Source organism: Parasteatoda tepidariorum, chromosome 3 (genome assembly GCF_982258835.1).
Source record: "Parasteatoda tepidariorum strain Cologne lab strain chromosome 3, Ptep-v5.0, whole genome shotgun sequence".
Classification (NCBI taxonomy): Eukaryota; Metazoa; Arthropoda; class Arachnida; order Araneae; family Theridiidae; genus Parasteatoda; species Parasteatoda tepidariorum.
In genome coordinates, this window is record NC_141757.1 from 57,663,957 (window position 1) to 57,689,688 (window position 25,732).

At 30.5% G+C, this 25,732-nt stretch overlaps 1 protein-coding gene and 1 long non-coding RNA gene across 4 annotated transcripts in view; one reads left to right on the top strand and one right to left on the bottom strand.

Annotated features, from left to right (window-relative positions):
• Nucleotides 1-25,732, top strand: part of LOC147813821 (uncharacterized) — a 579,591-nt gene that overhangs the window by 310,545 nt on the left and 243,314 nt on the right. The window lies entirely within an intron of this gene.
• Nucleotides 1-25,732, bottom strand: part of LOC107438721 (potassium channel subfamily T member 2) — a 518,547-nt gene that overhangs the window by 296,072 nt on the left and 196,743 nt on the right. The window contains exon 1 of one of the 3 annotated variants that reach the window (XM_087159363.1): nt 9,230-9,316. The exons of the other annotated variants lie outside the window; for them this stretch is intronic. The gene's annotated coding sequence lies outside the window, so the exon portion shown is untranslated. Of the gene's footprint in view, nt 1-9,229; nt 9,317-25,732 lie in introns of those variants that run through there. 3 annotated transcript variants of the gene reach the window in all.

Below are 25,732 nucleotides of genomic sequence, written 5' to 3' on the forward strand. Positions count from 1 at the left end.
GAAAACAATAAGAAAGACATCATCTGGCCACAAATAAAGTGAGTTGGAACGCTATGTTAGAAGCCCTATGCTATAATTCGGAGTGAAGGAGAATATGAATGTATGTAAATAAGTACCATGATCATTGGCAAGGTTGAAAATAAAATGAAATTCATACACATCGCACAATTAATGAAGTAACAAGTAAAATAGAAACTATCCCATGAAAAAATGACAACAAGGAAAGGAAAGTTTTATATATTCTGTTTTGTTATGCAAAGCGGGGTGGAAACGAAATTATAAAGGAAAGATATATATAAAGGTATCAAGATATGGATAAGGAAAGAGTATCAAGATATATATAAAGGAAATGTATTAAAAAATATTAGTATATGAAGCAATACTTGTGTACTAGCAGATTTGTTATAGAGCATATAAATGTTTTTTGTTTTTAAATTCAGAGTAAAATTTATTCAGTATCAATGATAGGAAGTAATTCATTGTACAGAGAGATAAGCTGAAAAGATTATCACATAGTTGGAAGCTGAAGTCTTAAAAATCTGAAGATTACCATAGGCTGAGGCAATTCAATGAAGATTAGCATTGACGATGATCCAGTCTCCGTTACGATCCATTAGCACGATTTCTATTAGTCAATTAGTCTCTGTAGTCTCTTTTATTTCGTCTCGGTGCATCATAATCACCTATCTAAATACATGTCTTACAACCACCACAGCCGTCTTCTAATTAATATTTCTTTTACAAAACCACTTTGTGACAGAGTATAATGTGCCTTTAGGCCATCGTATTTAAATTGGGTTTCAACTAAATTGCATTACTCGCACTATTCAAAACCACGCTTATTCAGGAACACAATCTATCAGTTTTTTAATGCTAAATGAAACAAAACTAGACAAAAATCTCAAATAACAAAAGCATAATTCATTGTAGTGTAACTTCTGGTTATCACCTGCTGATCCACTTCCAAGAATTGGTAGGTTCACAAAATTTTACAAATATGTTTATCATATTTAAGCCACTCGTTGAGCATTTTATCATGCAAATCCACCAAGTTATGTTAAGGCTGATTTCGATGTTTTATCAACACCTTAAAGAAGACAGAAGGTCTCCGCACGGGTTACCACAATTGGGAAATACTATCCTTTTCAACGTAGTGACATCTTCCTTACCTTCCCTCACTGCGCAGATTTTGTTTGTTTCGTCGAACCACTAAACTGATCCGGGAGAAGGCCTTCTCTCTTCTATGAGGTTTTGGCTTCATCTGCTGCTCTAACGTCTACCCTAGATCGACTATAGGTTTCAAATTATGTGAAATTGCAGGCAAATCTAGAAGTAAAAAAGTGTATGAGTTATCATAAAACCAGTAACATATTTTTAATGTCTGTGGACTTTTTCTGTTGATATCTTAAAAAGAGAAGTGACAACTTATCCCCGTGTAGTAAATGGTGACTGGTGCACGTTAAATCTGTCTGGACACAAAATCTTCTATATCCAGCCTATGAACGGGTGTGCCGTATGGGTGTGGCAGAAGTTGAATTCCTGGCCATAGATGGCGACACTGGAAAACAGAACAATCGGACTCTTGGCCTTAATGGCTTATGACGACGACAACAACAACAGAAGTAACAACTGCATAATTCATGATGATATTGACAGAGAGGTAACACCAGTTCATCCAAAATATCAAACCATACTGACTATATGATGCTGGTTGTCATCTTAATGAGGAAGTATAAGCAATTATAAGAAAAATACCATAACGTCATCATAGGGCAGTTTTTAAATGCTTCTCATGAGTTCTCTCTTGACGCATTTCTTTTTGTTCGGTGAGCTCATTAAAGACATTTTTGGATTATTTTTTTAGAAACCAAATAGTAAAACTCATTTTACGTGCTTCCTTAAAAAATTATGACTTCATGAATTTCTCTATACATCAAAATTTGAAGACAGAACACGAAAAAAAATGCAACGGAATTAAAAGTAAAAAAAAATAATTCTGAAATTATTTATGAACAACCATTTGTAAATCATTATTAGAATCTGAGTAGCTTAAATCCTTGTTTACTCCACTCACCTTCCCTCATGATCGCTTTCGTGAACATTTTGTCAATATATTAATCATAATGAAATGAACCATTATCTGGATTTGAAAAATAAACGAACGTACTTGATACAATATCTAAAATTACGAATACACATTGCGTTTCTCAGTAAAAGAAATGAGTGAAAAGTAATTTTACCTTTTCACGAAAATTTCATCATAATAGTTTCTCTTTTTTTTACCTTTAACATCAACTCACACGACATCATATAAAGTAAAGATCATGAGTGATATAAATAATCTTTTTTCAACCAGTGAGTAAATAACCATTAATTAAAGAAAGAAGGTGAGTAAATAACAATTAACTAAAGAATGTTTTGAAAAACACTTAAAAATTGCAATGACTTTGAAAAAGCACTGTAATTTTAAAAAAGAAAAAAATTTGTTCTAAGTTTATAAGTAAAAAAGGGCATCGTTAGCCTGTTAAATTTAACTCAATAGTTTCATTTTCGGGCTGCACTGGGCCTGCATGATATTTTTCACTAAGAGTTTAACAGTTAACAATTCTCGAACTATTTAGCAAATGCTATTTTTTTCATTTCATCGTAGTTATATGTAATTTTTCTACGCACCCTTGTTAAGTTTTAGTTTCAAAGCTTTATAACTTGCCCGTAGAAAACAAAATGTAACGTAAAGTTTTGTAAAATAAAATGTTACGTAAAGTTATGTGAAGTAAAAGAAATTGTGAAGTTATGCAAAGCGAAAAAAGATGAGAAAAAATTCACGAGAAAAAAGGCACTTAAAATTACAATACCTTTTTAACAAGTTTGAAATAAAAAATGAAATTTTAAAAAAAAAAATTTAGCACGTCAAATTTACGCTACATAGTTACACTCTAGCTATATAGTTACCATATAACACTGTATAGTTACTGTATAACACTATATACACTATTAACATTATATAGGTACTATATAACACTATATAGTTACACTCTAGCTAGCTGCAAAGTGGTCCGTAACCTATTCCTTACCATTCACTTACAGCTGGAACAATTAGTTTACCGAAATGACAGGCTTCATGTTCCAGCGTCGTCACCAAAAGGTTAAACTGCAATTTCAACAATTAATAATTCTCGAAAAGTTAATAATTATTTTAATATTGATTATTAAAACTTTATTCCATCGTACTCTAGTACATATTTACCTCCCCACCTTTCTAATTTCATGACTTTAACTTCGATAGATTTTGGACCGTAATGTTGTAAGTTTTATAACACCCTAATATGCGGTTATGACAGCAGCTCTTACATAACGAGGAAAAGAACATCAAGTTTTTAAAAATATAAGAGAAAGAATGATTTTTATTGCTTCCTTTTAAAACTACTTGTTCAATTCCTTAGATAGTGATGTGAGATTGAAGCATTCAATAAAGAAATATACGAAAATTACGTGTAACATATATCTGTGTTTTAATATAAGAATACATAATGTCGTAAATTAGAAGAAATTGTGTTTTTAAATTTCTTGAACGGAATAAGGAATTAAATACTTTCCTGATTATGGCAATAAATTAGTTTTATAAATGTAATTTTCAGCTTGCGGCTTTGAATTTTGAATTTTTTTCTTCAAAAAGATGAAAATTATAGCCGAATTAGGTTAATTTCATAACTTTCGTCAAATGGAACATAAATTACTCGAACTCTGATATTTAATGTGTTGATTTTATTTTAAATGAATTATATTTCTTTCGACTATAAATAATTGCATAAAAAATAGCAATTATTTGAATTTTTTCAGAAATTATTTTATCAGACTCTTTCATTGAACTGGTCACATTTTCTCTAAAAGGGGAATCGTATGTAATAAAACCTTTAAAAAATATAAACCGCCATTATAAAGAAATTGAATATTTTTAATTTTCAAGATAATTTTATTTTGTTCAATATGAGAATTCTGCTTTAACTCGCATTTTCCTTCATTGACCAAAATTAAGATAGTTAAAATGACTTACATTATAGTTCTTCTTAAATACGGAAATATATATATATATATATTTCTTTTCGATTGACTAATTTCAGTCAATAAAATGGAAATATACATTCCATAAGAGCCTATCTCAGAAAATAATTTTTCTTCTTGGATAAAACCAGGATTGTTATCGAATATCGGGAAAACGTACGGGGATATTACTTGAGTTTGGGTCAATGACTCTACATAAAAAGCAATTTCTTCTAGATGACTCTATAATTTTCTTTTTGTTCTTGTTTTTATGACTACATCTCAGTCCGACCACAAAGTCGATATTTTTCGATAAACTGGCGACAGTTTAGCGGTGAACTAAGCCTCATTGTTTTAGATTTACTTTTACTTTTTGAAGAAAGAAAATGAAAGTAAGTAAGCATTTTAAAACAGCTGAATGTTTTTGATACAAGTGTGATTAGTTTGCTGAAAGGTTCTAGTATCCTCGAGAGACCCAAGCCTTTAAAAATAGTAAAAAATACTAATCTTTCTTAGATATGTATAGCTTCGAAGAAAATAAACTCATAAATACAACTAAAAAAATTTGAAAAATTTATTTAACACTAGAAGCACCATTGTGATCATTTTTTGAAATTTCTTGTTACTTTTGAAGGTACTAGCGGCCTTCGGAGCTCATATTTTCTTTTACTTTTTTTAAATTGTTTCTTAGTATACAATATCAAAACTTCATGTCTTTCTTTTAGTAGTGAAGTAAACAGTTAAGGAAATACTTCAAACATCAAAATACTTCAAACAGCCAAAAGGCCCTCTTCAACATCATTTTGACCCTCTTCAGAAAAGAGTTTATTTTGGAAGTTTCAAGTCGGTTTTTGATTTTACAGAACTGCAAATATTATGGAGATGAATTATAGAATAGAAATTAGGGTCAACTGTCTTAAAAAAATGTCACGCACAACATTTTTGTAAAATCATATATATTAGATTCTAAAACAGAAGTAGTTGAGTTCCTATTGAATTATAATTTTGTTATTGTGTCTGAAGAAAACCATGCACATGCTTATTAAAAAGTTAAATTTGTTATAATTCTGGCCAAGGAAGTATTTTCGGGGAACTGTTGTTATTGTCATGTAAGTAATAAGAAAAATTCATTGTATGACGTTAAAGCCACATAACTTTGATTTTAACTGATACAAAATCCTCCAAAAATTGTTTTTTGAATGTCTATAGCTATATTTACTTATGCAAGCTGAAAAACAGGTAAATAAATGGTAAATGGGAAAAATATAGCGATCTAATTATTTATGGAACCTCTCATTCACTCCAGGCGCATCAGGATTGCTGTCTTTTATCTCAGTAAAACTACCACATAAATTTTTTTCTTCAATGGAAGGGGGGAAAAACTACATTACTAGGATACTACCTTTGAACAAAAGAAAATTTGCTCCAAATTTTAGTGTCGCTTCTTTCTTATGGCATTCATATTTTTCACTGCAAAATTAAAACTTTATATTTACTATATAGGTGGAAAAGAAAAATAATACCATAATTCTGAGTAGTATCCATGCGAATGTGTTAGTAGACGATAGCATAGAGAAGACAAGCACTGCCCCTTACTACAATAGTACAAAATGTGGCGTAGACTTAGTAGACTAGATGATAAAGAATTACTCTACAAGAGGAGAGAGCTGCAGAGGTGTCTCATTTTTTCACAGCGTTTGTGACATTGCTGTCCTCAATGCCAGAATTGTTTTGAAGGAATCCTTTGCACCCAAATTACTCATTGCGAAGTCATTCTTAAGTTTGTTGAAGAACAACAAATTAGTACTCTGTGCATCAGATTGTCTCCTCTAATTGATTGAATTAAGTATCTAAAATATAACAAACTTGCCTTTTAGCATCGCAAGACCCAGAATAAGAACAAATACTAGCCAAGAGAAATGTTGGAAAACAATTTGTCGATCTTTTATTGTCGTTTTCACGTCACGCGCATATACTGTATAAGCTTAGGCTAATGCTTATTGGACTTAACATAATGATGTAACTTAACATCTTGACCCATGTTATGTGCTAATGTGTATTATTTACATTCATGTCATTTATTTTTGGATTACTTGCACTCTCGCGATCTGTAAAACAATATTTCATCATATTGTAATATTGTCATTGCAATAATAAAAATGTTAAAAGAAATTTTAATCTTTGAAAACTCTTACATATTGTATTTTTAACAATATTCATCATTTAGTTTGAAAAAACACCAACTATAAGAGTTAAATTGACCCCAAAAGGCGGTTATAGGTAAGTCTGAAATCCGGCTTTTCTAGTGCTAAATATATCATTTCATTATTTTTATTATTGCGTAAAAGTGATAAATTTAAAATTTTTAACACATTTTACATATTGAAGGATATTTTTACAGAGTATGTCTTTGTCATTTGGTCATGAGACGAAAACCATAAAACGATAATAAAAAAAATTGTTCAAAAAGTTAATTGAGCGGAAATTCTTACATTTTCTCATAATTTTTCTTCGTAATGTAATAAAAAATTTCGATCAAAGAGGGTAAACTTAATTACATAGACAATTATTCTTTAAAAGCAGACAACAAAAAATCAAAATAATTTTTACGTTGGGAAATTATACCAAATGTTTTCCAACATATTAAACGCGAGATCTCAGAAGATTAAAAAATCTAAATAAGTAATTCGAATAATTTTTTGTTGTTTTTACTTTTCAATAATTTAATTTTTTGTGTAAATAGAAAAATTCAACAAAATGAAAGAAATAATTTAAATAAAAAACATGAATTCTCATAAAACACGGGTTCACATGGGTTTCGAAAACCGGAATAAATTTTTGTTCTACTTTTCATATAATAATTACTTTATTGCAGTTTTTAAACATTGACTTAACAATATTTTAATGATTTTTCAATCAAAAATTTCAATCCGAATATCAATCAAAAATTTCAATCCGTCGAGAACTAGCTTTTGACTTTTATTCAAAAAAAAATTTCTGACCTAAGAAAACTTAACATATGTTACCGTTAAAGTATATAATACAGTTATTTCATAGAAATAACTGATCGTGTCTGTTAAAGTGTGTAATATGTTATTAATTTGACACTTTAATTAGTTATTCTATGAAATAACTAGGTATTCTATAAATTAACTAATGAGAGACAGTTAAAGTGTAAAATAAACAATTTATCTGAAATGAAATAACTTGGTATTCTATAAATAAACTAATGATAGACAATTAAAATGAAAAAGAAGCAATTTATCTAATTTATGCAGCGTATAAATGGTATTTATGGAAACTACCATAAAATCATCTGTTACAACAAGGATTACTAAAATGATACTTGGAATTACAACGAACATCATTTCTAAAACAAAAACATTTTTTGTTGACAAACTGGATTTTACACGAACTTTTTTTAAATCCCTGACCAGTACGAGATATATGATGTAGATTATTTTACACTTTAACGGGCTGCAGATCGTTATTCTATAAAATAACTAATTAAACCATGAAATACAAGAGAGTTTTACACTTTAACGGACACGATCAGTTATTTCATGGAATAACTAGGTATTCTATAAAATAACGGATTTCATACTTTAACGGTTCATACTTTGACTTAACTTCTCAAATTTTGAACAATTCTTTCAGATAGAACTAACTAGTTATTAATAGAAGCATTTAAATACTTAAAATTTGTATTTTTGCCTGAAAATTTTTAAAAAGGGAGATTTTGGGTAAAATTTAGGCCATATTAATCCCTAGTACACCATCTAATAAGTTCTTGAAAAATAAGTAAGAAAATAAGAAAGAGGAAAAAAAGTCCATCGTTAAATATTTAGTCACTGATATCTAGAAGAAGTGTGTGAAATTTCAATGAGTGAGATGCATTAGATTTAGAGAGATGTCTACTAACTTGAAAAATAAAGTTTTGAGAAAACTTTATTTTCCTATTTTTGCTGCCTGGTCGAGTCTAATGGGAATAGTTTCTAAAGGCACTCTCTAGGATTGATTTAAAACTTTAAAAAAAATATTCTTGATACTGTGTACGATTAGATTTTCTTCACGTATCTTTCTAAATTTCAAAGCCTATTTCGCCCCTTAGACAATAATTTTCATTTTAATGATAAATAAACAATTTATGTAAGTTCACTCAGTTAATATTATTGTGAACAGTGTTTCTTTTAATATCAAAATGTTCTAAATTCTCGTCTATAAGCGATTTTAATTTTTGGAAATTGTATGGTGAACTATCAATATATTCAAAGAAATAATACATATCGTTGATATTACATGTTTTCAAAGATTATGTAGTTGATTTGACCCTTTATAGCTACCCACTGGTCAAAATAATCACTTAGGCTGGTAGGTATTAAAGGTTAAACGTAAGTTCAAAAAGTTTGGAAATTTCCTAGCTTAAACTTCAATTTGAATTTTTTTCCACTTGTTTATCTTTAATTGCAAAAATAATGAAAATAACTCTTTCGATTCCCCCATTTTATAAACTCTAGCTTGGCACTGAAATTCATATAAAAAGCCAAAATGCATAGTTTAATCAAAGTGCAATCTCTGTTTAAAAATGCTCAGAACTTTTTTTTACATGATTATAAAAGTTTTCTTGTGACACATTTTGCATTGGCATTTCTAATCAAACATAATCAAACTATATTTTCACAAATACAAACCTACTTTAAGTGTAGTTTCAGGTTTTGAACATGAAACAGGTTTTTATTAATTGATAGTAAGTACCATTTAATCATAAATGTCCAATGTCCAGTGCATACGGTTATAATAATCGTATGCATGAAATATTATCAAGCATACTAAACATTTGGACATTAAGATTAATAAAGTTTCAAAGCGTTTAGGATACGATGTAAAGCGTTATATATTACGGGTATCATGCATGGTATGAAATTCTATGTTTCTATACTGACACTAAGCATTGATTATGTTGCTTTCATCTGATTGTTTACATGGAGTTTAAACATATATATTGATGACATATATTGCACAAATAGAGCATAATGTTAGAACTTTTATACGTCTGATATAAAGAGTCAATTCTCTATTTAAAATTATTAAGGATGTAATATTCTATTTTCTATGAAAAATACGTTTTTAAAACTTTAGTAGATCTATTCTAAAACTAAAGATTTGTTCAACTAAGTTTTGTACTTACCACATAAACTTTCTCGTAAATATAGTAAAATAGCTAGAAGAGAGGTCATCTTACATGATGATTTGTTTATTGTTTTATTAAAATTACATACTGTTGTTGTTGTTGTTTTAGTTAATTTACGTCGCACTAGAGCTGCACAATGGGCTATTGGTGACGGTCTGGGAAACATCCCTGAGGATGATCCGAAGACATGCCATCACAATTTTGATCCTCTGCAGAGGGGATGGCACCCCCGCTTCGGTAGCCCAACGACCTGCACGCGAAGTCGAGCACTTTACGGTAGCACAGTTTAACGAGGACCAATACCGCACACCCTCGGTCCCTACGCAGATTGATCCAAGTGGTCACCCACCCGCACACTGACCGCAGCCAGTGATGCTTGACTTCGGTGATCTGTTGGGAACCGTGTCTTAACGATCAGTCCACTGCGGGACTTGAAATTACATTCATTCGCAGGTTTGTTTGCTCAATTTAGGCTTATAAACCTTCATCAAGTAGAACAGTTTAGTGAAGGACATCGCAAAGAATACATCCAAGGTTAAGACGGGATTCGAACCCGCCCCCTCCACGCTTCCGTTTGGCGGGCGATACCGCTCAGCCAGAGAGGCCCCTTTATTTATTTATTTTATTTATTAGTACACATGCATGCAGGATTGTGTGCTTAATTACATAAATACGGCTTATAAGCATTTGTCAAGTAGAGGGACAAATAGTACATTTCAGAGAAGGACAGCACAGAGATAGATCCAGGGTTATGGTAGGATTTATTTATTTATTTATTTTTACGTATGCACATACAGACATGTTTGCTCATGAAAAAGTACGGCCTATAAGACTTTATGAAGATTAGGGACATATAGCACAGAGAGATTATAAACTCTGGTTGAAATGAAGAACGGATAGCACAAGTTCAAGAAGGACATCACAAAGATATGTCTAATGTTCCGGGAGGAATCGAACCAGCTATCTCTACTCCATGGAGTGTTTGTAGAAATGACGAGGCTGTTAGAAAAGGCAAATAACTTTATTTATCTTATTTATAATTTTGGTTACCCACACAATAATTATAACAAGACTGTGCGTTGAAAAAATTGCCATTTTATAAAAAATCATAAATTTTTTATGCATAGTTATACATATCATTTTTATACTTATCAAGAAATTTTTTATACATAATGTTCTTTCCAAAATATTTGGTTACTCAATAAAAGAACGTTAAGAACAAACACATTATGAAATATATACATTTTAAGTGAATGATTGTAATATTACTTTTTAAGCAACTAGTATGGGAAATTTATTTAAACCTGTCATATTGTAACATAGTCATGCATTAAAAATTCAAAATAAAACAAATTTTTCCGAATTTGTTGTAATTTTCGTGAATTTCTGACTGAATTTTGAATTCTGAAATACTTTACTTCCTTTTTATTTGAGTCGTACTGGAGCTGCATTGGTGACGGTCTGGGAAACATCCCTAAGGATGATCTGGAGACAACATACATACGTCACATTCCGTTTCACAGGGAGGACACATTCACCTAACCCTAGAGGTATTGATTTGTTATGAGAACTTAGAGAACTTTGTGACCCCAATGGATTTAGCATATACCAGTCAGATTTCTGAAGTAATGCAAATTGATCTACTGGAGAGTTTACTTCAAAAACTAAACTCAGTTGCGCGACAGCCCATAGGGGGCCAAGGCCTTCTGTGACCATTTCAGTTTCCTTGACCTTGGGCTCTGGGGTGCAGGAGCAGATGATCCGGTTAAGTGGTCAGCCGAGCACGAAACCCCCAGTGTTTTGCTCCCAAGCATACTTGGTACTCATTTATCGATCCACTGAAGGGATGAAAGGCTGAGTCAACCTTGACCGGCCTGAGGATCGAACCCAGGACCTGTGGCACGGAAGCGCAAAGCGCTTCCACCGAGTTTACTTCAATGTATTAAGAAATCTTTAGATATTATTTTCAGTTGTTGCAGTTGTAGTTCATTTTCTTCCCATTAGAGCGGCACAACGGGCTATTGGCGACGTTCTGGGAAGAATCCCTGAGGATGATCCGAAGACATGCCATCACAATTTTGACCCAGTGCAGAGGGAGTGGCAACCCCGCTTCGGTAGCCCGACAACCTGCACTCGAAGTCGAACACTTTACGGTAGAACAGTTTAACGAGGACCAATACCACGCACCATCGGTCCCTATGCAGACTGATCCAAGTGGTCACCCACCCGGCACACTGACCGCGGCCAGTGATGCTTGACTTCGGTGATCTGCTGGGAACCCTGTATTAACGATCAGACCACTGCGGGACCGATATTACTTTGAAGATTAGTTTAGACTAAAAATTAATTATACTTAAAGGTTTTTATGTCTGTTAGATCAGTTTACTCCACTGGGTTAGTTGTAAGAATTGTTGTTGAATGAAATGAATCGATATGTCCGGTACAAGTACCGATGAGTTGATTCAGCTATGTGACAAACACATGAAGAACCGAATAGATCTTCAAACTTTAAGCGGGTTCGAACCCCGTAGTTACTCTGGATGCATCTTTGTGATGTCTTTCTCTGCATTGTGCAATCTGTTCTTCAAATTTCTACTGCATTTTTAAGCCTGTACCAATATAACTGAGCACACAAGCCTGCATATGTACGAGTATCTATAAAGTAAATGAGTAAGTAAATAATAATATGAGAAACTAATATTCAAACTTTCTATCGTTGAAACTGAAACTTTATTTGAAATGGCACGTTTATGCCAAGTGTTTTTTAACACTAAAAAGTCAATTCAACGAAATAGATAAATGGATACTACATACACTCTTTTGTTCTATGAGAAGCTCTATGTATCATAAAAGAATAAGTTTTTCTGTTGCTGTTAAAGACAAAAGAACATAAAAAAATGTTACATCGATGTAAAAGTTACATAAAAAGGTATAGAAAAGTTCAGAATATAAATTACTTTGAAAGAAACATTGATATTCTTTAAACCACCCCTGGAAGACTTTTTTATTTCCAGAGCGATTTTGAAATAATACTAGATACGTTGAAGTAGCAACTTTCATTCATTTTAAAGTGTGTGGGATTTATACTTTCATGTAGTAGGTATTAGGAGAATATTGAATGCTTCAAAAAGAATTGCTTTTTAAAGTCAGCTATTTTAAAGTGATAAGATTCTTACTTTATTTTTCTTTTGTTCTATGCTGTTCTGTTCACTTACACTGTTGTTGTTAATGGAAATTTATATTTCAACATATTTATTCATAAAATATCAGCATAAATGCTAAAAAAATAATCAGGCTAGTGCTTATGCGCATGATTTGGTGCTTATATGCACACTCCCTTTTTAAAGGTTTTCTTTTCATTTTGCTTTAACTTTTTTTTAAAGATTTGTTGTTTTTAAACTTACAAACAGATATAAAGATATGAATATATAATAAGATAATTATGCAATAGAAAAGCACTATTTCGTCTCCATGTACAATTTTTGAGACGCATAACTGTCATAGCAACTGACGCTCCTCTTGGAGTTCGATTGAGTCTTGCGAGTAGTTCGAATGCAAATAGTCGCGGGGGAACAAGACCAAGAGTCTATTCCCTCCGTTTAACTCCTAAACGGTATTTCATTTAACATTTACACAGCTATAAATCTTTACACCTTATCGAGGTGCGACGATGAACGACATAGTGCGGCCAGTGTAGACTGAGAGGATGGAAGACCGAAGACAAATACGTCTTTTTAGAACACTTTTTGGTAAATTTTTGAAATTTTTTTTTTACTTGGAATTTTTTAATGCATTTGAATTCTTAATCGTGCTGCCTTTCGAACTTTTAATTGGATTTAAAACATCGGAGTCAAAGGGAATAGGTGAGCTAAAAATTTTCGATCAATTCTTTGAAGATCAGCAAAGAAGTTGGGCAAGGTTAGCTGCTTTTCTACGAGAATCAATGATCAGAGTCATAAGCGAAGCATAAGATAAAGCCATGGGTTAAATGGTCTGTTCGAATTTGGGGATTATAGCTTTTGAATTCGCAAACATAATGATCAGGCAGAAAAAGTGTAATTTTTTACACAAATTTACGAGTTATAAAGCGCATGGCGTTACTAAACATATCAAAATTCAAAGAATGAAATGGGCAGGCCATCTAATGCGGTCTAGTGATGAATGTACTGCTAAGAGAACTTTTATGACTAGGCCATCTGGGAATCGACTAAAGGAAGACCCAAACTCAGATGGTTCTGATTCTGCAAATAAGGACTTCTTCGTACTAAACTGTAAAAACTGGAGAACCGTTTCTGAGAACAGATAAGGATGGAAGAGAATACTCGAGAAGGACAGGGCCCACCCTGGTCTGTCAAGCCAATGATTATGACCATGATTAATGTATTTTAAGATTCCAACAAATACTGATAGTTCATACTCAGTAAGTATTCCTGTTTAAAATTACATGTACAGCACCAACAATCTTCACAAAAAAATATCTTCAGATGGAATTTTTACCACTAACCACACACTTTTGCTCTACGTTACACGACATTTCATTTCACCATAACTGGTCCACTGAAACAATATATCAAGTAGAATTTTCTAGTATTTTACGATACGGAAATATTAGTAAATAAGCAATATGTGCCCTTACTGACAAAACTCAATATAGCTACAATATAAATTGTTACTTACAAAATAAAAAACTTTCTTACAACGAGTTTTTATCCCTGAACTCCAACTTTTGCTCTACGTTACTTTAAATTTAATTTCAATATATCTTTTTTATTAGTAAGTAAATTTATAAAAAAAAAATCTATTTTAAGCGAACACTTGATAAAGGTATGTAGTATTATTAAGCACAGTGGGTTTTCCTGTTAAGAATATATAGTATAACAACGTGTAATCTTCGCAAAATCAAAACTTGCTCAGAGCAAATTTTTATCGCCTACAATTTTCGACCCAAGATGCTTTTCACTTTATTTCAATTCATCTCTTCTCCTGAAAGAAAATAGATTAAAACTTCCAGAGCAACTAAAAATGACAAAAAAATATGGTGCTTTTGATTTTATATTAGGATTGATGTTCCCCAGAAATAAAATGTGACAGAATAATTTTCTTTCTCTTCTGGTTATGAAGTTGCGAAAAACTTATTTTTGTTCTCATAGTATGATGAAAGAGATGTTTTATCTCGAAACAACGTTGTCTGGCCAAAAGATTTAGAAGAAGCTTATGTAATTTTGAAACTTAAATGCGTCACAGAACACTTATAAATAAACTTTTTATTCTTTTATCTGTCATAAACATTTCATAAAGATTATTAATGCATTGTTATGGAATTGAGAAATGTTCTACCAAAATACGGCGAATGCTTTTTGCACAAATGTAGAGGTATAGTAATGTATTTATATAAAAGCATATAGATTTTCCGTGCACTGCATTGATTGGCATGTGCATGTTTGTTCTTACAAATAGGGGAAAAACAGTCTATAAATACGTAAGCGTTGAAATATCTATATTGTTAATTAATTACTAATTGATAAATTTAAAAAAAATACTTCTTTAAATTTAAATTGTGAATACGTGTTAAAGAAAATTGATGCTTGATAAAAAAATGCTCTGCATAAAATGGATATTGAAATTTTACGAAGCTTTTTTTCTTTTTCGACAGAGCCGTTTTCTAGTATAAGTTCCGAGTGAATATATCGTCAAAGTGACGAAATAACTATCGTCAATTTTCGAGGAACGAATTTCGTCAATACAGAAATATTCCGTCAGTATAGTTTTTTGTCCTAAAAAAACTAGTAGTGCCTAATGTATTGAACTTTCATAATTTTCTTTCTATTAATGACAGCTGGGTCCCTGCACCTTAATAATACTAGAAAATATAATAAAACAGAGATATAAACTAGAGAGACCCGGGATTTCTTGGTTGCGAGACAAGTGCCATGCGACTAGCATACCGCCTTTTTCGTCACTTTATTTTCTATCGTCTAGTCTTCATCCCAGTTTCGTCATTCTAGTTAGCAGTTTCCCACAAGGCACTTCAATGGGATTATATCAATTTGAGAGTTCCCATTTCGTTCCCAAATTACGAGATTTCGTGACGAAATAATTCTCTAAAATTAACGAAATAAAGTTCAAGGATTGCTAAATAGTTAAAAGTAAATGTTTTATTTCTGAGAGCGTGATTATGTTTAAAAAAATTAAGGGAAAGTCAGCACGAAATTAATTCAGTTCTTAAATTTGAATTGACCATTGAAAAGGTGCTCAGTTGACGTTCATTTCATAAAATACGCATTTTGAAACAATGTTCCTTTTATAAACACGTTTTTTAAGCTCTGTTCCTTTTCATAAACATGCATCTTTACCTGTACCCATTTCCATAAGCACCCTAGTTTTGACACTTTTCTTAAGCTAGCGTTTCTTGTTATATCCATTACTTAAAAACGTATGCTCAACTGTTTCCATGATAAAAAGCTCACCAAAGATTAAATTTTTAGCTGCGAATTTAAAGTACATTAGAAGCACTTCACAAAAAATACCATCAGTGACACAAAAAGACTTATCTTCAAGCAAAATAAGAGCACATAATTTTCAGACAATCTTTGTAATTGTGGAATTCTTACACTGATTCTAATTTTAGAATGAGTTGACACAAAATGACGTTCGAATTTACAACTTATTATTATGAGGTTAAGTTGTACCATATATTATTATGCTATTGTGACGGTTCAATGGTTTGGCACTAATTTATCATTAGGAAGAATTGAAATTCTATACCCGATGGCGGGGGGGGGGGATGCTCACTTAGATTCAGATCGATGGGTGCCAGCTTGTGTGGGAAGTAAAGCCATCATCATGTAACATTGCCATCATCATGTAGTTGGAAACGAATTTGTGGAGTATTTAAGGTAGTCGACATGGTTAAAATCAGCAATTTCAACAAAAATTCTAAGATTTTTTTATTGTTTTTGAATTTTTGCTCATTAGCTTTCTAAATCTTTTTTAATTTTTATTCTCCTATCCCTAAAATCTTTTAGATCTTCAGAATTTTGTTCTCCCATCTTTTTTTTTTTAGATCTATAGAATCAAAGTTGTAGTTTTTTTTTTCTTGCTGACAAATGAAACAGAGTTGCAATTGCAAATTTTAAAAGTATCAATCATTATTTACTGTATCAACGGTATCAATCAGTTTACAGTAGATTAAAATCCTTATTACATCACCTCAACCAAGTTGGCTCACTGGCGCACGGGTTTTACATAATTATTTGAGCTTTATTTTTAAAACTGATGCAACTTTAATATTAATGAAAGTTAGTGGGAAAGCGTAAAGTGTACAATATGTCACCGAATTTCAAATTTAAAAACATAACGAAAAACATAAAATTTCAATACAAACTTTTGTTAAAAAAAATAATAATTTCATAGCTAAATTCTTAAATTAAAAAGACCTATGATATTCTTAATATTCAATTAATATAACCCCGTATCTGAAACATATTTGAAAAAAGAAATTAATAATACAGAGTTATAAATAAACTTTTGTTTTCGATTAGGCACGGCAGTGAAATAATGAGTCTGCATTACTAGTAGTATTGAAATATAAAATTAGCCATTGCGTTGGTCGATAAGAAAAGATTAAAATATTTTATGTTTGCTTTAAAAGATTAACTCTTTGATTTAATTTAAATATAACTAAATTCAGTGGCGCGACAACATAGAGGGCCTAGGCCTACTGTGCCCATCTCAGTTTTCTTGACCTTGGTCTCTGGGGTGCAGGAGCAGATCTTCCGGTTTAGGTAATCAGTCTAACGCGGAACCCCCAGTGTTTAGTTCCCAAGCATGCTTGGTACTCATTTATCGACCCACTGAAGGGATGAGTGAACCTTGCCCGGATCGCGGATCGAACACAGGACCTGTGGCACGAGAGCATGAAGCTCTACCACTGAGCCACCGGGCGTCAATTTAAATATAATTCGATTAATAAAATAAGTTTAAGTAATTAAACATAATTTTGAAAGGTGGGAAGGGTGCCAATTGCACCATCACATACAGTACGGTAATTTTACAAGAAATTTTATCTCCCTTTCCAAATTTCAATCGGCCAATTCTTTCGCACGTTGATTTCAAAAGCATATTTCAATGAAATTCAAAGGAAAAATACATGCAAAATATTAACTTATTACACATTTATTATTATTATCACTATTATTGTTGTTACATTATATTATGATTTGTAAATACAAATATTTATCACAACGATAATATATAAGACATCATTGAAATAATGTAATTGGTATAGTTTAAACCTTGTAAATCCCTATTCAAAAGAATTTGGATTCAATCAAAATATTATTACATTTTGCTTTCATTTGTTTTCACATTTGTAAAGCAAACAAAACTACATTTTGAATTATTGCTAAGTTTTAGCGAGTTGTTAGTAGCTTTTGTTTTCGTTTGACATTTTGTTAATGGATTCTAAAACAAGAAAAATCACTAACACTCATTATACTAGTTGAAAATATTGAAAAAAGACTGCTATGCATATCGAATTCAAGTAGTAACGAAGGCTGAGAGCTCATTTTTACTTTCAACTACATTTGTAATTCCATTTTAATGATACTTTATTGATTTATTGTAAGAGTTCCTTCCTTTCTGATTACTCGAAATTAGCTCTTATTGGTTTATTGAAAAAAGAACCTCTTGTTAATTTCAGTGAAATGCAAGTTTGACTTCAACAGAACATTTTTAGAACGAACATGAGCTTAATTCAATTTTGGATCATAAACGATGTCATATTCTAATAAGATGATTGAAAAAATTACTCTTATTAAGCTTTTGTTCATTGTACAAATGCACTTTTTGTATTAGAATGTGAAAGTATGGTTGCTCAATTCGAGTTTACAAAAAATTGCATTTATTTATTTTATTCATAAGATATTTTATTTGTTGAGGAGATAATTAGACACATAAAAAGTAACAGCAATTTTTTAGAAAGCATATGTTTTTATAGACTATAATAAATAAAAATATAAGAAAATAGATTAAATGCATTTGTCTATATAAATAAAACAAAAAAAGAATAATAAATTAAATAAAAAAGTTGATAACAAATGTGTTCATAAAAATTTAAATTTTTCTATTTTATTCATTAAACACTTTACCTTTCGCGGTAAAAATTAATTTTATAAAAAGTAATGGTAAAAAGGACAGAAAATATTCTTCAGTTTTAAATCTTAAAATCATTCTGTTCATTAATTATTTTTAGCAATATTCATAAAGCAATGATACATAAACTAAATTTTAATAGTTAGTATTGAAACTTACTCAGATCTCAAGCAGAGAAAAAAAATCTAGAAAAAATACCGTACTTGCATGGTAAGGAAATTTTCAGCAAAGAACCCATAATTCTGGTGATAAAAGCAAAATATACAGTATTTAAACCATTCCTTTGGTAATTTTTTCATTCGATATGGTAATAGTTTACTACTAATATTAGTTTTCCAAATTATAGTTCTTTACCACACATTTAGTAAAAACTCAAAATTTAAGTAAATTAAACAGAATAAATATTTTTAAGCAATCCTCTAAGATATATCTATAAAATTATCAAAAAGTTTTCAGAACTCTGTCATTCATTTTTCCATTTATTTGGCAATTTTAACTATTTGATGTAAGTGCCTTTTACCAAATAGAATAATAGAAGACTGTTTACACTTCTATGGTTTATTAAAAATAGTGTTTTTTTAATGGGTAATAGGAGTTAAGTAACGATTATTTCTTTTATTTTTAAAATAAATTTCTCGATTACAGGAAAATTTGGTCAATATGAGTCTTTCAGGAGTTTTAAATAACTTTATTCTGATGGAACAAGCTTTAGTGTCTGTTGTATGCATCTTTTACTGGGGTAGTGGGACATATTTATTTATTCACTTACATATGTTGGTTTATTTTATTTATTTATTTTTAAAATACAAAGAATAGCTTTGAAATTATTTTCCATTTGAAAAACAGATAGTACAAGCTTGAGAAAGACAGCAAGAACTTATAGTGTTACATAAGGATTCGACTCCCTACAGCCACGCTTCAGAGCGATTAGCAGATCACGGATGTCCCTAGTTTTTCTTTAGGTATACAAATACAAAAAAAAAAGGAAATTTAAACCGTGAATTATTCTTGATTGTATTCCTTGCTTGTTAAACGTTGAAAATTTCAAAGTCTTATAAAGTGGTCATCCTATAAAATACCAAAAAACAAAATTTTAAGTAAATCAATCAAATAATTAAATAATCAATAGACAAGTCTTTAATATTATTTATTTATAATTTGTTTATAAATTAATTTAATTTATAATTTATTTTAATATATAATTTATTCTGATTCATAATTTATTTATAATTTATAATTTATTTATAATTTATTTATAATTTATTTATAATTTATTTATAATTTATTTATTTTTTGTTTTGAAAATGCAAAGAGTAGCTTCAAAACTATTTTGAATTTGAAAAACAGACAGCACAAGTTTGAGAAAGTCAGCATGAGTTTATATCAAGATTCGATCCCCCCCTCCTTACAGACATGCTTCAGAGCGGTTAGCAGAACAACGATTACGCACGTAGGCCCCTAGTTTTTATTTAGGTACTAGGGAGATAGGCCCCCTCTTCGCTGGCACTCACCAACCTCGATGATTGCTTCGTAATAATTGCTGTTTCCTGGCATGAAACAGTTGAAATTATTCAACCAAAAATATATGTACTAAAAAGAACACTTGTCCCGCCACTTGCCATGTTCAAATATTTTCCTCCTTTATGATGTTATCAAGATCTATTAGTGAACATAAATCATTTTTCCAAGTAATCATTTTTCGAAATAACGTTTAATATAAAACTATATTGTTATAACAAATTTGGTGAGTATATTTTAAATTTGGACGGACGTATATAAAAACGGACGTATATTTGAAATACAATTTTTGCAATCATCATTTTGTGCATGAAGCTGCAAGTTAAGTTCTAAATCATTTAAAGAATATCTTTAACAGTAATTCATAATAGTATATCAATGTAATTTGCACCAAAGAATAATAATTGCAAAATGGTTAATAAGATCAAACACCGATTTAAATAACTGAATTACTATTGACAAAGCGATCGCATTCTTCGTTTGTTGAACGATGAAAACTTCAAAGTCTTATAAAGTGGTTTCTTATAAAATACTAAGAAACAGAACTTTAAATCTCTTAATCAAATAACTAAATAATCAATAAACAAGTTTTTAATGTCATAATTTTAAGAAGTTGAAGGGGAAAAAATTACCTGCACTAAGGTGAAAAAAATAAATGAAAAAGAAACCTTACGAAAACTCATTACACTTTAGAACCTGTGATAAAATTACATGGATAGAAACCTCATAATAGGTGCATAGATATATACAGCTTTCTTATAATGCAAATGTGTAAATAAAAACAATAAATGGAACTCTGTAATAGGAAAACTTAATATCAATGTGTTATTATATACTCCTTTAAGCGGCAAAAGTAAATGTCTCCTAATCGACAATTATGTAATAACAAGTTTAGGTTACTTAATAAGGTTTTAACAGTACTAATTCATTCTCTTATTGCGTAAGTGCAATCATGAAAGATGTTGGAATAAGACTTTAACAAGCAGTATTGATTGACCCAATTAGATTCCATATTCTAAAGATTAAGCTTACTAGGCATCGTACTTATTATTTCCTGTATAATGGGCAGAGGAATTAAATCTATTAAAATAACTTAGGTGTAGTAAACCTGGAAATAAAGTATTTTTAAAATTTTATATATTTGCATTTGTTGTATATATATTATATATATATATTATTATATTTTATGTATATAAATATTTTTTATTTTATTTTTTTATTTCCAATGAGCTACACAATCAGTCTTGCCGATGAGCAGACCTAGTGCGTTCTCAAGAAGTGGTATCCACTCTTTCCGGACCACCACAATGGGTGAGATACCGTTGGCCATGTTAATTTGGACGTCTAGTTTCTGCCACACTAGATGGCAGCACCGAGACTCTATTTGGATGCTAAAGTGCACTAGGAATTTAATTTTGCCGGAAGTGCCAAGAGGTGTATATAAATATGAATATATTGATTTTACAGGGTGTCCTAAATTAGACTAAAGGTTTTCAAAAATTTGTAGACGAAAAACCGTTAAGTATGAAAAAAAAATCCCCAGCAAATTTGTGAGATAGGGCATGAATTTATCCTCCTAGTGTTTTAGTTCAAACCAGGTTTTAGCTCAAAATGCTTCTCGACAAATGTTTTCGAAGAAATGGATAATCTTTAAATAAATAAGAATGCTTATATAAATGTGTATGTATATACCTTATACACATCTGAAATGAACAACACCAATTCGGTATACAGTGCTCCAAAAAAGAAATGAAAAAACACCCTGAATAACTTTTGATCTAATGATCGGATGTTCACGTTTTAGGACTCCAACTTGATCATTCGAGGGGGTGCCACCAAATCTGCTAATTAATTTGGGCCGACGATCTTTCAAGTTACGAAATAAGACACAACATCGCACCTTCTCTGAATTAACATACCTTTATTTTTATATTTTTAACCCTCGTCGCAATATGGGAAATATGGTCCCAAAAGTTTGGTCAGAAAAGAGCTCTAAATTATAGTATCCCATACTGTTAATTTTACTTTTTTGGTACTTCACTATTTAAAAAAATTAGTATTATTTTTAAGTGAATTAAAAAAAATTGCACTCTATTGCAAAATTTGTTCATCCAAAGGTAACTCCATAGAAAAAATTAACTTTTAGTAGAGATTTATTATTTTATTTTATTTTATTCAATAACGGTGAAAACCTGAACTATAAGGGATACAATTTTTTGCACCATTTTAAAGAATGCAACTTTATGTGTCAAAATACAAAATTTGAGAGAAATCGATCCTGAAAAATTGAATTTCTAAAAAGATAGATTCTTAAAACTCGACTTCACAGAAACTATTCGGTCCATTTTGCTCAAATTTTGTGCTTTGCCATGTAAAATTACATTCTGTAAAATTATTCAAAAATTGTATACCTTAAAATTCAAAACTACCGTTATTAATTTTCAACACATTATGAAATAAAATAATAAAAAATAATAAATATTTACCGAAAGTTATTTTTTTTTGCATAGATTTATCTTTGGATAAAAAAAAGTTTATGATAGCGTGCAAAATTTCTTAATACAACTCACGTAAAAAGTTCTCAAGATATAGCGAAATATGCAAATTGTAAAATTTATATTAAGGGGTTCAAACTTTGCAGCGCTATCCTTAACCAAACTATCAGAACCATGTTTCCCAAATTGCGACTACCCCTATATTTTGGGGATCAGAAATCCGAATGCGTCAAAAATGGGGTTTTCTTTTTATTCAGAGAAAGTTAAAATATCGTCTGCACTTTTTAATTAGCATATTTGAGGTGAATGTTTCGAGACATTAAGTTCGAGTCCGAAAACGTGAACATCCGATCATTAGATCAAAAGTTATTGTAGGAGCTCCGGTTTTTTTTCCCAGCGCACTGTACATGCGTAAAACTTCCTCCTACATGTTTGCATGATAACAAAAAATAGAGGTTACCATAAGATTTGATATTTCATAATATGAAGATATTATGAAACATCGAATTATATATTTCAAATATATTTAAAAAATGAACTAAGATTCAAGTTTAGAGGAAAATAACTCAAACTTTGTCAAGTAGACTTTATAGTCAAATTTAAAATAAATGTAAATTTTATTTTTTCAATAAACTATTGACACAGAATTCTAGTCTTTTCAGCGTGAAGAACTCTACTTTTAGGTTTCAGGCCTAAATAAAAATTAGAGATATTAAGTCGACTTGAAATCTACTTAATCGTTAATTTAAATTTTATTCAATGTATATTAATGATTTTAATTACTGATTTCTTTTTCTTGCTGATGAGTAGTTCAATACATATTGTTTGTCTACTTCAATAAGGAAACTGACTGAACCGGAAAGATATTTATAAAATAGTACAATTGTGGCCGATGAGGTATCTGAAAGTATATGAAACGTTCGAGTTTAATTTATTGACGGTAAGTTTTCATGATCATTTAAATTATAATGAAAAACCAGAATAGATTAGGTAAATTTGTAGTGTTAATTTTAGAGGAATTCCAAAAAAATGATTCTCATAAAATTCGACCACTGTAAATTGCAAGTTCTGGAAAACTGATAAGGAAATTTTCTGTTAAAGTGTAATTAATATTGTATTGCTATTTCTCATGCTGATAGAACTGATTATTAAATTTGATTTTTACACTCTTATCTTTAAAATTATTTCTTTTATTACCAATAGCGTTTTAGAAATGATAGCTAATGACCTTCTGAGATTCGAATTTTAAATTTCAATTGTATATCATAGTTATTATCTCAAGCAAACTATATTTGAACAAAAATATAGGGACCCAATTTTAGAATATTTTGCTTTTACTCAAGGTCTAAAAGCTTAATAGAATAGTTTTTATTCTATAGCTTAAGGATAAAACTTTATAAAACCTAAATAATTGCTCCTAAGTATAAACTTTCCATCGAGCATTTTTGCGCACTATTGCAGCACAGTAGCTCTCCCTGATTTGTCGTACACTGATAATTTGCAAAGCGAGAAGATCTTCCAGATTTGATGGCAAAGTGTTAAGATTAGCTTTAGTGAAACAGTTATTCAACGTGTAATAACGCTGTAGCTTTTGCGTTACTAAATTTTACATTCAATTAATAGAATCGACAGTACTTAGATATTTTAACCGTGAAAGGAGTGATCATGGTAGTCTTCGTTCTGTTTTAAATTTTAATTAAATTTAGAGCTATTGCTTACAAGTTTACCAAATTATGTTGACGTGACTTAATACTGTTTTTTTTAAAAAAGACATGGATGGGTGCGCAGGTAGACTCTTGGCTTTCTCTTTAAAAGTGAACCAGGGACCTGCTACCTACTCACTAATATCCGAAAACTACTTCTATGGCAGTGACAGTTTCGGTTAATGTTGCTTTTCGTCCAAGACTACGAAATTTCAATCAAATAAAGAGCGTTAGTTAAACCTTATCTGTCAAAACTATGATATAATTTGTAAAAATTGCACAATAGTCACTAAAATGCACATTCACTCCACTGAAAATACTTCAAATAAGTCTTAATAGAAATATTGTTCGTATGCTTGCTTTGACATAAATTCTTTAGTTTTAGGTATCCAATTGTAATGATTATAAACTCAATTTTGTTCACAGGTAATAAATGACATTTTCTTAGAATTCTGCTGCACCACTACTGATTAGCTAGGAAGGCTGTTTCTATTAATCTAGACTAGTTCGCAGGACTTAAAATCCCTCTTTCTGGATGGATGAAGCATTCAACGGATACTTATTACAGGTCGCCTGCATTAACTGTTATCATTTAAATAGTATCATTATGTAAAGACACAAAGTATGAAATTTATAGATTTGCTAGTTAGCCATTTCTCTTTGTAATTTACAAACTTCAATGTGCATAGTATATCATTGCATTTTTTCATCAAATTTTTAAATGTAAAAATTTTTAAATGCGAAATTTGCTAAATTTTGGTATTGAATTGAAATTTGCTTGGATACAATTTGAGATTTAAAAAAATTTCGAGCAAACTACTCTTGTCGATCAGCTTGGTTACCCTTGCGGCAGTGTCCCTTGGCTATCTTACTGCCTATGGTTTGCCAATTTAGTAAGATCTCATTTCTATAAATTATCAAAATACTTAAAGTATAAATATATTAGATTCCTTAAACATTTTGTTAAGAGAAATTAAATGGTATTAGACGGAATCCTTGAAGGTACTCGTGACGAAATCGTAGAAAGCTCAAAAAATTAATCTAAATCCTATCAAATGCCGGACGCTCTCTCAATTTTAGATAATTTCTTTTTAAAAATCAAATGTTATCAACAATCCTAATCTTAACTCAAACTAAAACAGATTTTTGTAAAAAATTTACAGCTGGCCAACAATTTATAAACCTTGAATACTTCGCAGTAAAATCCGAATTCTTCCTAAGATCTAAATCTCTTAACAAATCTAAAATCGTTGATACTTACGCAATGTCTTGTTTCTACCAACTTATCTTGCGATGATTTTGAAAAAATTTTTAGGTTAACGTTAAATATATTCTGAATGGAAAATTGAAGCTTAGTTTTAAATTATGAAAGTGCTTCTGACTAGTTTCTTAATATGTGGTGTAATGGCAAATTTTAAAAATTCAGAAATACTTCTCATCACGTAGAAAAGTTGCCAACTTCGTTTACTTTAAAACTCCGATATTTCTTAGATAAATATAATGTGTAGAATATATACCGGGCATTAAATTTATTACATATTTTTAAACTCTAAATAGAAACAATTAAATCTCAAAACGGTGTAGTCACTAGATTAAATAAAAAGCATACACTGACATTCGTACGAAGGTAA